The sequence below is a fragment of the Rhinopithecus roxellana genome, chromosome 19 (assembly GCF_007565055.1).
Source record: "Rhinopithecus roxellana isolate Shanxi Qingling chromosome 19, ASM756505v1, whole genome shotgun sequence".
Lineage (NCBI taxonomy): Eukaryota > Metazoa > Chordata > Mammalia > Primates > Cercopithecidae > Rhinopithecus > Rhinopithecus roxellana.
The window spans coordinates 74770468-74786077 of record NC_044567.1 but is presented as its reverse complement, the minus strand read 5'-3'; the positions used below and the strand labels follow the sequence as shown (position 1 = coordinate 74786077).

General features: G+C 47.0%; 1 pseudogene across 1 annotated transcript; it reads left to right on the top strand.

Annotated features, from left to right (window-relative positions):
- The first annotated feature begins 11095 nt into the window (after positions 1-11095).
- On the top strand, positions 11096-15300 carry LOC115894951 (annotated as a pseudogene). The gene is made up of 2 exons (XR_004055167.1): positions 11096-11103; positions 14234-15300. The product of XR_004055167.1 is annotated as a COP9 signalosome complex subunit 1 pseudogene (transcript).
- The last annotated feature ends 310 nt before the right edge of the window (positions 15301-15610 follow it).

Sequence of the window (15610 nt, the reverse complement as noted above, 5' to 3'; positions counted from 1 at the left end):
GGAGCCGGAGACAGGAGGATCTCTTGAGCTCAGGAGTTCAAGACCAGCCTGAGCAACATGGAGAGACCGGGTCTCTACAAAAAATACAAAAATTAGCCAGGCATGGTGGCTCATGCCTGTAGTTCCAGCCACTTGGAGGCTGAGGTGGGAGGATGGCTTGAGCCTAGGAGGTGGAGGTTGCAATGAGCTGAGATCGTGCCACCGCACTCCAGCATGGGTGACAGAGACCCTGTCTCAAAAACAAACAAAAAAAAAAAGAAGGAGGAGGATGAGGAAGAGAAGGAGGAGAAGAAAAAGAAGAAAAGAAGTTTGTCTGTTGAGCATTAAATCAAATAAGAGAAATTTGCTGTTGAGTATCAAATTGCAGCTGAAGGAAGTGGGCTAAGCTTCCCTCATTCAGGTGTTGGAGGAGTGAATTATTTTCTCCCTCCAAAAGAGTAAACCTCTGCAGCCACTGCAAAGCTTGAGTACACCAGAGTCAGATAAACACTAGTAAGTTCATGCCCTCGGGCCCTGTTTATAGATGTCCTCAGATCCCCTTCTTTCACATGCTCTTTCTTTAAGTCAAGTGGAATGAAATTCACTAGGCTTAAGATTTCTCAGTTACAACCACATCTCTGACATACCTTCTTAAGATTACGTTCGGCCGGGCGCGGTGGCTCAAGCCTGTAATCCCAGCACTTTGGGAGGCCGAGACGGGCGGATCATGAGGTCAGGAGATCGAGACCATCCTGGCGAACACGCTGAAACCCCGTCTCTACTAAAAATACAAAAAATTAGCCGGGCGAGGTGGCGGGCGCCTGTAGTCCCAGCTACTCGGGAGGCTGAGGCAGGAGAATGGCGTAAACCCGGGAGGCGGAGCTTGCAGTGAGCTGAGATCCCGCCACTGCACTCCAGCCTGGGCCACAGAGCGAGACTCCGTCTCAAAAAAAAAAAAAAAAAAAAAAAAAATGATTACGTTCAAATCACTCAGATCCTACTAGGGGTGTTCCCAAAACTCTTCTGTTGCAGGAATGTTGAGAATGCCCTGACACCCACACTCTGAAATGTAGAGGCAGGGAGCAGGCTGGATGGCTCCCAGGGGCTCCCAGAGGCTCCTGGGGTGGCACCAGCTGGAAGAACTCTGACCAGAGTCCAGTGCTGGGTCTTGAGCAGTGTCTGGCTGGCAGCCTGAGAAATCACACTAACGGTGGAAGGTACAGAGTTCCAAGAGACTGATCTATGTAGCCAGAATGCCAGTTTATTAATTGACGATGAGAAATCAACTCAGAAATGCAAACTCATGTCAGCCTGGGTAGCATTCTCTTTCTATAAACAATCCACACAGGAAGCCAAGTTATCGTCAGGGTACTTGGTAATATAAAGCAGAGCTCGGGGAGTTTGTCAACTGATTGGAATGTTTAACAGTATTGGTTTCTCACAGCCTAATGTGTTCTTTACAATAGGTGTGTACACCTGTCAGGAGGAGGAACCCAAGAGACCAACTGGCAACTTCCTTGATAATTTCTGGTATTTTGAGTGTATGTTTCTGCTTAGCAAATATTTATTGAGCATCTACTGTGTGTTGTATAATAAAGAATTTGTAGGCCAGGTGCAGTGGTTCACACATGTAATCCTGGCACTTTGGGAGGCTGAGGCGAGCGGATCACTTGAACTCAATAATTCAAGACCAGCCTGGTCTCTACAAAAAAAAATAAAAAATAGCCACCTAAGGTGGTAATTCTAGAGAATTTGAATTATCTAGAATGACTCACAGAACTCAGGACAGCATTTTACCTACAATGAGTTGCATTATTCTTTTGTTGGTTCATTATTTTATGTTTATCTTATTTTAATAGAGATGGGGGGAGCCAGATGCAATGGCTCACACCAGTAATCCCAGCACTTTGGGAAACTGAGACAGGCAGATCACTTGAGGTCAGGAGTCCAAGACCAGCCTGGCCAACCTGGTGAAAAACCTATCTCTTTGTGTGTGTGTGTGTGTGTGTGTGTGTGTGTGTGTGTGTGTGTGTTTGAGACAGAGTCTCACTCTTGTTGCCCAGTCTGGAGTGCAATGGCACAATCTCAGCTCACTGCAACCTCCACCTCCCAGGTTCAAGCAGTTCTCCTGCCTCAGCCTCCCAATAGCTGGGATTACAGGCATGCACCACCACGACCTTCTAATATTGTATTTTTAGTAGAGATGGGGTTTCTCCACGTTGGTCAGGCTGGTCTCGAACTCCTGACCTCTGGTGATCTGCCCAGCTCAACCTCCCAAAGTGCTGGGGTTACAGGTGTGAGCCACTGTACTCAGTCAGTTTTTTGTTTTTTGTTTTTTGTTTTTTTATTTGAGACAGAGTCTGGCTCTGTCACCCAGGCTGGAGTGCAGTGGTGTGATCTCAGCTCACTGCAATCTCCACCTCCTGGGTTCAATAGATTCTCCTGTCTCAGCCTCTCAAGTAGCTGGGATTATAGGCACACACCACCACACCTGGCTAATTTTTGTACTTTTAGTAGAGATGGGGTTTCACCATGTTGGACATGCTGGTCTCAAACTCCTGGGCACAAGCAATCTGCCCGCCTCAGCCTCCCAAATTTCTGGGATTACAGGCATGAGCCACCACACCCGGCCCCATTTTATCTTCTATCTCTACCATTATTTGTTTGTTTGTTTGTTTGTTTATTGAGACAGGGTCTCACTGTTGCTTAGGGTGGAGTGCAGTGGCAAAACTCGATCAAGACTCACTGTGGCCTGGATCTCCCGGGACTCAGGTGATCCTCCCACCTTCGCCTCCAGAGTAGCTGGGACTACAGGTACCCGCCACCAAACCCAGCTAACGTTTGTATTTTTTGTAGAGATGGGGTTTCACCATGTTGGCCAGACTGGTCTGCAACTCCTGGGCTCAAGCTAACTAACCTCCTCGGCCTCCCAAAGTGCTGGGATTACAGGCATAAACTACAACACCCGGATTTCCTTCTTACTCTAGGAGACATTATGGAATTTATACATCATCACTGATTTCATTTTCATGCCATCAATTCTGCCTTTTGCTCTGTCCAATAAGGATCTTCCTTTCTTTCTGTCTTTTTTTTTGTTTTTGAGATGGAGTTTCACTCTTGTTGCCCAGGTTGGAATGTAATGGCTCGATCTCGGCTCACCACAACCTCTGCCTCCCAGTTCAAGCGATTCTCCTGCCTCAGCCTCCCAAGTAGCTGGGATTACAGGCAGGGACCACCATGCCTGGCTAATTTTGTATTTTCAGTAGAGGTGGGGTTTCTCCTTGTTGATCAGGCTAGTCTTGAACTCCTGACCTCAGGTGATCTGCCCACCTTGGCCCCGCAAAGTGCTGCGATTACAAGCATGAGCCACTGCGCCCAGCTGATCTTCCTGCCTTTCTCCCCTCCCCTCTTCTTCTTCTTTTTATTTTTTTATTTTTTATTTTTTATTTTTATTAATAGAGATGAGATTTTGCCATGTTGTCCAGACTGGTCTCAAACTCCTGGGTTCAAGCTCTCTGCCCGCTTCAGCTTCCCAAAGTTATGGGATTAAGGGGATGAGTCACCGCGCCTGGCCCCAATAAGGATTTAAAAGCTCAGGAATTATTAGTTAGCTTCCTTTTTTGTTCATCCTGTTGTTTGTTCATTTCAGTCTATTCCCTTCTTATAATTTCCTTCTTTACAAGGACTATTCTTGTACTTTTGTGAGAATGCCTGTTTGTTAAAATTGTCTTTGTCAGATGTGGTGGCTCACACCTGTAATCCCAGCACTTCAGGAGGCTGAGACAGGTGGATCACCTGAGGTCAGGAGTTTGAGAGGCCCAGGGCAGTGGCTCATGCCTGTAATGCCAGGACTTTGGGAGGGCAAGGTGGGTGGATCACTTGAGGCCAGGAGTTCAAGACCAGCCTGGGCAATATGATGAAACCCCACCTCTACTAAAAATGCAAAAATTAACCAGGCATGATGGTGCTTGCCTGCAGTCCCAGCTGCTCAGGAGGCTGAGACAGGAGAATTGCTTGAACTCGGGAGGCGGAGGTTGCAGTGAGCTCAGATGGCCCCACTGTACTCCAGTCTGGGCGACAGAGCGAGACCCTGTCTCAAAAAATAATAATAATAATTGTCTTTGGGACTTTTTCTCAACATTATTTGAGGTATGCGCTGCACATTTTTAAGGGGAAAATATTTTACTTTTATTATTAAACATTTAAAAAGTTATGGCGAATAATGTAATGAATACCTGCATAAGTATAACCCAATTTTATCAGATCTTAATGTTTTCCCATACTTATTTCTTTTTCTTTCTTTCTTTTTTTAGTGGTTAAAAAATTACAAATATAGCCAGGCGCCGTGGCTCAGGCCTGTAATCCTAGCACTTTGGGAGACCGAGGCGGGCAGATCACCTGCCATCAGGGGTTCGAGACCAGCCTGACTAACATGGAGAAATCCCATCTCTACTAAAAATATGAAAAATTAGCCGGGCGCGGTGGCTCAAGCCTGTAATCCCAGCACTTTGGGAGGCCGAGACGGGCGGATCACGAGGTCAGGAGATCGAGACCATCCTGGCTAACACGGTGAAACCCCGTCTCTACTAAAAAATACAAAAAAACTAGCTGGGCGAGGTGGCGGGCGCCTGTAGTCCCAGCTACTCAGGAGGCTGAGGCAGGAGAATGGCGTAAACCCGGGAGGCGGAGCTTGCAGTGAGCTGAGATCCAGCCACTGCACTCCAGCCCGGGCGACAGAGGGAGACTCCGTCTAAAAAAAAAAAAAAAGAAAAGAAAAATTAGCTGGGTGTGGTGGTGCATGCCTGTAATGCCAGCTACTCAGGAGGCTGAGGCAGGAGAATCGCTTAAACCCAGGAGGTGGAGGTTGCAGTGAGCTGAGATTGTGCCATTGCACTCCAGCCTGGGCAACAGAGCAAGACTCTGTCTCAAGAGAAAAAAAAAATTACAAATATAGTTTGTAGTAACTATCCTCCAAATAGCCAGTCCCCAATGGCCCCCACTTTCTGGTATTCGCATCCCATGTAGTCTCCCCTACCCTGTAGCAGGGCTGGTCTGGGAGACTGACAGCATATGGAAGAAGTGATAAGATACACTTCTAATATTAGGTTACAGAAAGACTAAACTTTTTTTCAAAAATTTTTTTTTATTTCCATAGATTATTGGGGAACAGCTGGTGTTTGGTTACATGAGTAAGTTCTTTAGTGGTGATTTGTGAAATTTTGGTGCAGCTGTCACCCAAGCAATATAGACTCTGCATCCAATTCATAGTCTTTTATCCCTCACCCCTTTCCCATCCTTCCCCCCTGATTCCCCAAAGTCCATCATGTCATTCTTATGCCTTTGCATCCTCCTAGCTTAGCTCCCACTTATGAGTGAGAAGGTATGATGTTTGGTTTTCCATTCCTAAGTTACTTCACTGAGAATAATAGTCTCCATAGAGGGGGCGCAGTGGTTCAGGCCTGTAATCCCAGCACTTTGGGAGGCCGAGGTGGGCAGATCACCTGAGGTCAAGAGTTTGAGACCAGCCTGACCAACAGGGAGAAACCCTGTCTCTACTAAAAATACAAAATTAGCCGGGTGTGGTGTCACATGCCTGTAATCCCAGCTACTTGGGAGGCTGAGGCAGGAGAATGGCTTGAATCTGGGAGGCGGAGGTTGTGGTGAGCGGAGATCCTGCCATTGCACTCCAGCCTGGGGAACAAGAGTGAAACTCCATCCCAAAAAAAGAGAATAATAGGCCAGGTGAAGTGGCTTATGCCTGTAATCCCAGCACTTTGGGAGGCCAAGGTGGGCGGATTACGATGTCTGGAGATTGAGACCATCCTGGGTAACATGGTGAAACCCCATCTCTACTAAAAAAAAAAAAATTAGCTGGGCATGGTGGTGGGCGTCTGTAGTCCCAGCTACTCAGAATGCTGAGGCAGGAGAACGGTGTGAACCCAGGAGGTGGAGCTTGCAGTGAACCAAGATTGCGCCACTGCACTCCAGCCTGGGCAACACAGCGCGACTCCATCTAAAAAATAAACAAACAAACAAACAAACAAATAAATAAAAGAATAATAGTCTCCAATCCCATCCAGGTTGCTGCAAATGCCATTAATTGATTCCTTTTTATGACTGCGTAGTATTCCACTGTATATCTATACCACAGTTTCTTTAGCCACTCATTGATTGATGGGCATTTGGGCTGGTTCCACATTTTTACAATTGTGAATGGTGCTATTATAAACATGCCTGTGCAAGAATCTTTTTCATATAATGACTTAGAAAGACTGAACTCTTACCTGGGGTGTGTGTGTTCTCTCTCTTTGAGTTCATTCACTCTAGCTATGTGGGGAGGACATTCAAGCAGTCTATGGAGAAGTCCATGTAGCAAGCCAATGAAGTCTTCAACCAATATTCAGTAAGGAACTGCAGCTTGCCAACAACCAACGAGTGACTTTGAATGCATATTTTCTCCCAGTTGAGTCTTCAGATAAGAGTGCAGCCCCAGGCCACTGCTTGACTGAAACATCCTGGGAGACCTGAGCAGAACCATCCAGCTGAGTCCCTCCCAGATTCCTGGCCCACAGAAAGTGTGACATAATAAATGTTTTTTATTTTAAGCTGCTAAACGTTGAGGATAATTTTTTTTTTTTTTTTTTTTTTTTTTTGAGATGGGTCTCACTCTGTCGCCCAGGCTGGAGTGCATTGGTATGATCATGGCTCATTGCAGCCTCAACCTCCCAGGCTCAAGGGATCCTCCCATCTCAGCCTCCCAAGTAGCTGGGATCACAGGTGTGTGATCTGACCTTTTTTTTTTTTTTAAAGTAGAAACAAAGTCTTGTTTGTTGTCCAGGCTGGTCTGGAACTCCTGGGCTCACGTAATCCTCCTCTTCAGGCTCCCAAAGTGCTGGTATTACAGGCGTGAGCCACCATGCCTAGCCCGATTGTTAAACCTTTTTTTTTTTGAGACGAAGTCTCACTCTTTCCCCCAGGCTGGACTGCAGTGGTGCTATCTCGGCTCACTGCAAGCTCCACCTCCCGGGTTCATGCCATTTTCCTGTTGCCTCAGCCTCCCGAGTAGCTGGGACTACAGGCGCCTGTCACCACGCCTGGCTAATTTTTTGTTTTGTATTTTTAGTAGAGATGGGGTTTTACCATATTAGCCAGGATGGTCCCGATCTCCTGACCTCGTGATCTGCCTGCCTGGGCCTCCCAAAGTGCTGAGACCACAGGCGTGAGCCACTGCGCCTGGCTGTTAAATCTGTTTTTTAATTTTAATTTTATTATTTTTTTCTTTTTTGTTCAAAGTGTTAATTTTTTGTTGTTGTTTTTAAGATGGAGTCTAACTCTGTTGCCTGGGCTAGAGTGCAGTGGCTCACTGCAACCTCTGCCTCCGCCTCCCAGGCTCAGTTCAAGCAATGCTCCTGCCTCAGTCTCCCGAGTAACTGGGATTACAACCATGTGCCACCACACCCAGCTAATTTTTTGTATTTTTAGTAGAGACAGGGTTTTGCCATGTTGGCCAGTCTGGTCTTGAACTCCTGACCTCAGGTGATCCACCCACCTCGGCCTCCCAAAGTGCTGGGATTACAGGCGTGAGCCACCGCGCCTGGCCTAGTGTTAAAACTTTTTTTTTTTTTTTTTTTTTTTTTTTTTTTTTTTTTGAGACGGAGTCTCGCTCTGTCGCCCAGGCTGGAGTGCAGTGGCCGGATCTCAGCTCACTGCAAGCTCCGCCTCCCGGGTGTACGCCATTCTCCTGCCTCAGCCTCCCAAGTAGCTGGGACTACAGGCGCCCGCCAGGTCGCCCGGCTAGTTTTTTGTATTTTTAGTAGAGACGGGGTTTCACCATGTTAGCCAGGATGGTCTCGATCTCCTGACCTCGTGATCCGCCCGTCTCGGCCTCCCAAAGTGCTGGGATTACAGGCTTGAGCCACCGCGCCCGGCCCGGTGTTAAATCTTTATAACAACATAAGTACGAGGTTGAGACTTTTATTACCCTGTTTTACAGATGAGTAACTGAGGCACAGAAAGGTTGAGTTACTTGGCCAAGGTTATACAACTAGTAATTACAGGATACCAAAACCTCTAGCTTCTGCCGGTGCTCTTAATATAAGGTTGAAAGAAAAAAGAAGAGACAAGAGCCAATTAACATAAAACATAGCTACAAATGGCCAGGAAGTCTAAGTTGATAATCATAGCTGCCTTCTTCCAATCCCCTGTTTTAAGGGTTCTGTGCCTTATAGGGACACTGAATACTTTATTCCCATAGGACCTGACTTCTTGGTGGTCTTGTTTTTATTGGGTTGCTCTACTTTTCCATTAACCAGGTCTTAGGGTCAAGGGCCTGCTAAGATGTGTCCCCAGTGAATTTTTGGCTTGCAGACATAGCCTCCTTCCTCTATTAAGTAACAGAGCCATTGTCCTCTTGCTAGTTGTATATACAGAGACTAGTTCAGTGATGGTTTTAGTCAGCTCAGGCTGCTTTTACATACTGGGTGGCTTAAACAACAGACATTGATTTCTCACAGTTCTGGAGGCTAGGAAGTCCCATATCGTGGTGATAGCATGATTGGGTGCTGGCAAGGGCTGTTTTCCTAGCTTGCAGATGGCTGGCTTCTTGCTATATCCTCACTTGGTGGACAAAGAGAAGAAAGGATCTCTGATCTCGTCTTTTTTTTTTTTTTTTTTTTTTTTTGGGCGGAGACTCTCAGATGCTCTCTCTGTCCAGGCTGGAGGTTGGAGTGCAATGGCATGATCTGGGCTCACTGCAACCTCCACCTCTTGGGTTCAAGCGATTCTCCCACCTCAGCCTCCCAAGTAGCTGGGATTACAGACTTGTGCCACGACGCCCAGCTAATTTTCGTATTTTTAATAGAGACGGCATTTCACTATATTGCCCAGGCTGGTCTCAAACTCCTGACTTCAAGTGATCCACCCGCCTTGGTCTTCCAAAGTGCTGAGATTACAGGCATGAGCCGCTAGCCCGATCACCTCATCTCTTCTTTTCAAGACACTCATCCTATCGTGGGGCACTGTCTGCACAATCTCCTCTAAGCCTAATTACGTCCCAAAGGCCCCACCTTCTAATACCATCACACGGGGGTGAGGGCTTCAACATAAGAATCTGGGGGCTGAGGCCGGGCACGGTGGCTCACGTCTGTAATCCCAGCACTTTGGGAGGCCGAGGCCGGCGGATCACCTGAGGTCGGGAGTTTGAGACCAGCCTGACCAACATGGAGAAACTCCATCTCTACTAAAAATACAAAATTAGCCAGGTGTGGTGACGCATGCCTGTAATCCCAGCTACTCGGGAGTTTGAGGTGGGAGAATCACTTGAACCTGGGAAGCGGAGGTTGCATGAGCAGAGATTCCGCCACTGCACTCTAGCTTGGGCAATGAGAGCAAAACTCCGTCTCAAAAAAAAAAAAAAAAAAAAATAGAGGAGGATGCAAACACTTGGCCCATAATAGTGGCTGCCTTCAATCCTTATTGATTCAGCAGCATAAGGAACTTTAAATGGCCAGCCTCGGCCGAGCAAGGTGGCTCATGCTTGTAATCCAAGCACATTGGGAGGCCGAGGAACATCACTTGAGCCCAGGAGTTCCAGAGCACCCTTGGGCAACATACTTGCCCATAGTATAAAAATTACCTGGGCGGGGCTGGGCATGATGGTTCACACCTATAATCCCAGCACTTTGGGAGGCCGAGGTGGGCGGATCACCTGAGGTCAGGAGTTTGAGACCAGCCTGGCCAACATGGTGAAACCCCATCTCTACTAAAAATACAAAAAATAGCTGGGCATAGTGGCGTGCGCCTATAATCCAGCTACTTGGGAGGCTGAGGCAGGAGAATCGCTTGAACCCAGGAGGCAGAGGTTGCAGTGAGTCGAGATCGCACCACTGCACTCCAGCCTGGGTGACAGAGCGAGACTCCATCTCAAAAAAAAAAAAAGACCGGGCGAGGTGGCTCATGTCTGCAATCCCAGCACTTTGGGAGGCCGAGACGGGCAGATCACAAGGTCAGGAGTTGAGACCAGCCTGGCCAACATGGTGAAACCCCGTCTCTACTAAAAATACAAAAAATTTGCCAAGTGTGGTGGCACATGCCTGTAATCCCAGCTACTCCGGAGGCTGAGGCGGGAGCATCGCTTCAACCCAGGAGACGGAGGTTGCAGTGAGCTGAGACCGTGCCACTGCACTCTAGTCTGGGCAACAAAGTGAGACTCCGTCTCAAAAAAAAAAAAAAAAAATTAGGTGGGCAAGGTGGCATGCGCCTGTAGTACCAGCTACTCAGGAGGCTAAGGTAGGAGGATCACTCGAGCCTGGGAGCCTGGGAAACAAGAGTGAGATTCTGTCTCAAAATAAGTAAATAAATACATAAAAATACAATAAAATAAATGGCCAGCCTCAGCTTCCAGTTGAATAAAACCATAATAGTATTTCCTGGTGTACACATTCCTTCCTTTGGCACTAGGACCTCTGGACCCACTGAGTCCCGGGTCCCTGGCAAGGAAAGCAAAAATTCTTCATGTGAATTATTAGGGGCCACAGTGGGAGGAGCCACTCCCACCTCCTCTCCTCAGTTCCTGGACTCATTCTAGCATTGTCTAAGTCTAGGAACGGCAGTGCTAGCAGAAGTCCCGCAGGCAAGGGAGGAAAATCCACACCCAAACCACGAGTCTGTCGTTGTGAGCGTGAGGCACTGTCCACACACCCTAATCTGGTCACTGCAAAAAAAGAATGGCCTCGCAGGGTGCGACCTTCACTTTGGAGCATCGCCCTCTGCTGGCCACCTCTAAGATCTGTGGCCACTTGCATCCCCCCTTCTAATCCTCCCCTATCTCTGTTGGTTCTAATCATTTCTCAGTTTATTAATACTTGGAAGAATGACATAGCAGTTATTCACAGCTTGTAAATTACAATCGAAATGTTCCTTTCAAATAGAGTTTCACCTAAAGAGAAAATTGTATTTATAAGAAAATGGAGGCAAAGATCTTAAGTTTTAAGAAAAAGCACTTCAAAACAGAAGGGCAAATGGAAAAGGGGGATATAAACCAATAAAAACACCATCTGAGGGCGTTACTGTCCAAAAATAAAGAATAAGATGCATCACTAAGCCCTTTGTACTCATTATGACCTCGTAAGTAAAAATTATTACTTAGAATGATAATAAGGGGTGCACACTACATTCCCTGTCTCTCTTCTAGACTTTTTTTTGTAGAAGAATCAGAAAACAATTTACTAACCTCCCTGTTTGATATTAAAAACTAAATAGGAAAGTTTTTAATATTTTCTGTCAGTACAAGTTGAACTTGATTGTGCAAACGGAAACCCTAGAGGTTAGTATATCAGTAGAATGCAAGAACATTGTTAAAGGTGCTCACAATCTTTTTTGTTTTCCTTTCCACTTCATTGTATCAATTTTTTGAGTAACTCTTAAATGGCTAGAAAATGGTCTTTTTGCTTTGCCCTTTTATAGCTGAAATAACCAGCTCTGTTCTTTTCATGAATAGAAAGTTGATATATTTATTTATCAGATATCTTTCAGTTGTCAGCAAATACTGTAGTTTTCTTATGTTGTATGGAAATTATAGTTCAATTATTCTAATGTGATGGAGAGCAACAACTCATTGTATAACTTTTCACCTGTTAATATTGAAGTTCTACCTCTGAACTTCTGCTGTAGATATCAAGGAAATAATAAATTAGAAACCCTAAGAAATTTGAAAAAAAAAAAAAAAAAACCCAGCCGGGGAAACATGATGAAATCCCATCTCTACAAAAAAATACAAAAATTAGCCGGGCATCATGGCACACACATGTAGTTCCAGCTACTTGGGAGGCTGAGGTGGGAGAATCACTTAAGCCCAGAAAGTGGAGGTTGCAGTGAACTGAGATTACACCACTGCACTCCAGTGTGGGTGACACAGCAAGATCCTGTCTGAAAAAAAAAAAAAAAAATCAATCAATCAGTGAATGGTGACCCTAGTAAACACCTGATACTTTGTTTATTTGGCTCAATGAAAATAAAAAAAAAGAATTTTATGCAAAAGTTTCAGACAGCTGAATTTTGGCAAATGATTCCATTTACTAAGGATTCCATCTTTGGTTCTAGTATAATATATATTCCCTGAGGAGGAAATGGATTTCTCCAAATAACTGGATCCATAGTCATATAATGCTAATGGAGACAATCACCCCAGCTTAGATACCATCAAATGAATTCCAACATATGTGGGCTCTCCCATTATTTGTCTTCTCACCTGCCAGCCTGCCTCTTTTGGCAATGCTAGGGTTCCAGAATCAGGCCCTAAGCTCAGCAAGGGCCTCCTCCATGAGGGCCATATTACACCCTAAGATTCCCAGATGTCTATTTGGAACCACCTTTGACTTACTCCCTTATTTTGCCCCTGAAACTGCATGGGGACAAAGAAGAAATCATAAAAACAGGGATAATGGATATGGACCTCAGTATTTTAATGTGGCCTATCAATAATGTCATGCCATCCCTGTTTACCAAGTCTTTATGGCAGTTTCTTCACCTTGATCCTGTTGACATTTTGGGCTGGATCATCATTTTTTTGTGGGGGAACTGTCCTGTGTGTTTTAAGATGATAAGCAGGCTGGGCCAAGTGGCTCACACCTGTAATCCCAGCACTTTGGGAGGCCGAGGCAGGCTGATCAACTGAGGTTGGGAGTTCGAGACCAGCCTCACCAATGTTGAGAAACCTGTCTCTACTAAAAATACAAAATTAGCCAGGCGTGGTGGTGCATGCCTGTAATCCCAGCTATTCAGGAGGCTGAGCCAGGAGAATCGCTTGAACCTGGCAGACAGAGGTTGCAGTGAGCCGAGATCATGCCATTGCATTCCAGCCTGGGCAACAAGAGCAAAAGTCTGTCTCAAAAAAAAAAAAAAAAGATGTTAAGCAGCATCCTTGACCTCTGCCCACTAGATGTTATAGCAACCCCCTTCAATTCCATTGTGACAATTACAAATCTCCAGATATTGCCAAATGTCGCTTGGGGAGCAAAATCGGCCCAGTTGAGAACCACAGGACTAAAGTAAGCAGAATTATCAGGATAAAACAGACAGTTCACTTCTACCATACCAGAATTTTTTGTTAGTTTGTTTGTTTTTTGAGACAGGGTCTTGCTCTGTCACCCAGGCAGGAGTGTGGTGGTGTGATCATAGCTCACTGCAGCTTCAAACTCCTGGATTCTCAGAAGGCTGAGAAGCAGTGAGTCACGATTGTGCCACTACAGTCCAGTCTTGGCAACAGAGTGAGAACCTGTCTCAAACAAACAAGAGGAAGAAGAGGAAGAGGAAGAAGAGAAAGAGGAGGAAGAGGAAGATGAAGAGAAGGAAAAGGAAGAGGAGGAAGGGGAAGGACAAGGAGAAGGAGAAGAAGATTCTAGGGCTCAAGCCATCCTCCTGCCTGAGCCTCCCAAAGTACTGGGATTACAGGTGTGAGTCACTGAGTGTATTAGTCAGGGTTCTCTGGAGAGACAGAATTAATGGAATATACATATAGGAGTTTATTAAGTATTAATACACAGGATCACAAGGTCCTACAATAGGTCGTCTGCAGGCTGAGGAGCAAGGATAGCCAGTCTGAGTTCCAAAACTGAAGAACTTGGAGTCTGATGTTGGAGGGTAGGAAGCATCCGGCACGGGAGGAAGGTGTTGGCTGGAAGGCAAGGCCAGTCTCTCACATTTCTCTGCCTGCTTATATTCAAGTCTTGCTGGAAGCTGATTAGCTTGTGCCCACCCAGATTAAGGGTGGGTCTGTCTTTCCCACCCACTGACTCAACTGTTAATCTCCTTTGGGAACACCCTCACAGACACACCCAAGATCAATACTTTGTATTCTTCAATCCAATCAAGTTGACACTCAGTATTAGCCATCACACCGAACCTGGTCAAAGCTGGACTAACTGTAAGCTTTTGCCTGGAACTTTGATTTGGGAGCAAGTGGCCCGAGGACGATGAAAACTATCAGAGGTGGCTAGGCACAGTGGTTCACACCTGTAATCCCAGCACTTTGGGAGGCGGAGGTGGATGGGTCACTTGAGGTCAGGAGTTTGAGACCAGCCTGGCCAACATGGCAAAACCAGTCTCTACTAAATATACAAAAACTGGCCAGGCATGGTGGCTCACGCCTGTAATCCCAGCACTTTGGGAGGCCAAGGCAAGTGGATCACCTAGGGTCAGAAGTTCAAGACCACCCTGACCAACATGGTGAAACCACATCTCTATTAAAAATATAAAGAGCCGCAGGTTTGGCGGAGCTGGCCGCCAGGAAGTACAAGCAGGCTGCCAAGTGCCTCCTGCTGGCTTCCTTTGATCACTGCGACTTCCCTGAGCTGCTGTCCCCCAGCAATGTGGCCATCTACGGTGGCCTGTGCGCCTTGGCTACCTTTGACCGGCAGGAGCTGCAGCGCAATGTCATCTCCAGTAGCTCCTTCAAGTTGTTCTTGGAGCTGGAGCCGCAGGTCCGAGACATCATCTTCAAATTCTACGAGTCCAAGTACGCCTCATGCCTCAAGATGCTGGACGAGATGAAGGACAACCTGCTCCTGGACATGTATTTGGCTCCCCACGTCAGGACCCTGTACACCCAGATTCGCAACTGTGCCCTCATCCAGTATTTCAGCCCCTACGTGTCGGCCGACATGCATAGGATGGCGGCGGCTTTCAACACCACAGTGGCTGCCCTGGAGGACGAGCTGACGCAGCTAATCCTGGAGGGGCTGATCAGTGCCCGCGTGGACTCGCACAGCAAGATCCTCTACGCCCGGGACGTGGACCAGCGCAGCACCACCTTTGAGAAGTCCCTGCTGATGGGTAAGGAGTTCCAGCGCCGCGCCAAGGCCATGATGCTACGGGCAGCTGTGCTCCGCAACCAGATCCACGTCAAGTCTCCACCCAGAGAAGGGAGCCAGGGGGAGCTGACTCCAGCCAACAGCCAGTCTCGGATGAGCACCAACATGTGAGGGGTGGACCTTGGCCTCCAGGACATCTGCACCCCCTCCCCATCTCCACGGACCTCCTGACCTCCAGGCGGCTCAGTGCTGCCTGCAACCCGGCTAAGAGGCCTGGCCACTGGGTGCCCCAGCCTGCATGCCCTTGCTGGGGCTGGGGAGGCAGGCGGCTGCTAGTTGTGGCCCTTCTGGAAGGAGGACTGCAGGGCTCGACCCTGTGGGTTTCCGTCCCCAGGGAGCAGACTGCGGCACCCAGGCCCAGCCGCACCAGTTCCCAGACCCCTCCCGTTCCCGCCTCTGTCAGGTGCAGACAAGTGGGCGGTACCCATTAAAGAGCAGACTGAGCATTAAAAAAAAAAAAAAAAAAAAAAAAAAAAAAAAATATATATATATATATATATATATAAAGAACTAGTCGGGCATGGTCGTGGGCGCCTGTAGTCCCATTTACTCGGGAGGCTGAGGCAGGAGAATTGTTTGAACCCAGGAGGTAGAGGTTGCAGTGAGCCAAGATCGTGCCACTGCACTCCAGCCTGGGCAACAGAGTAAGAGTCCATCTCAAACAAACAAACAAGCAATCAGAGGTGCTGACTACAGTGACGGCCATCTGGCTCTGACAATTGCTGTGCTTCCAGCTTCTTGCTATTTCAGGGGCTCTTTTCTTG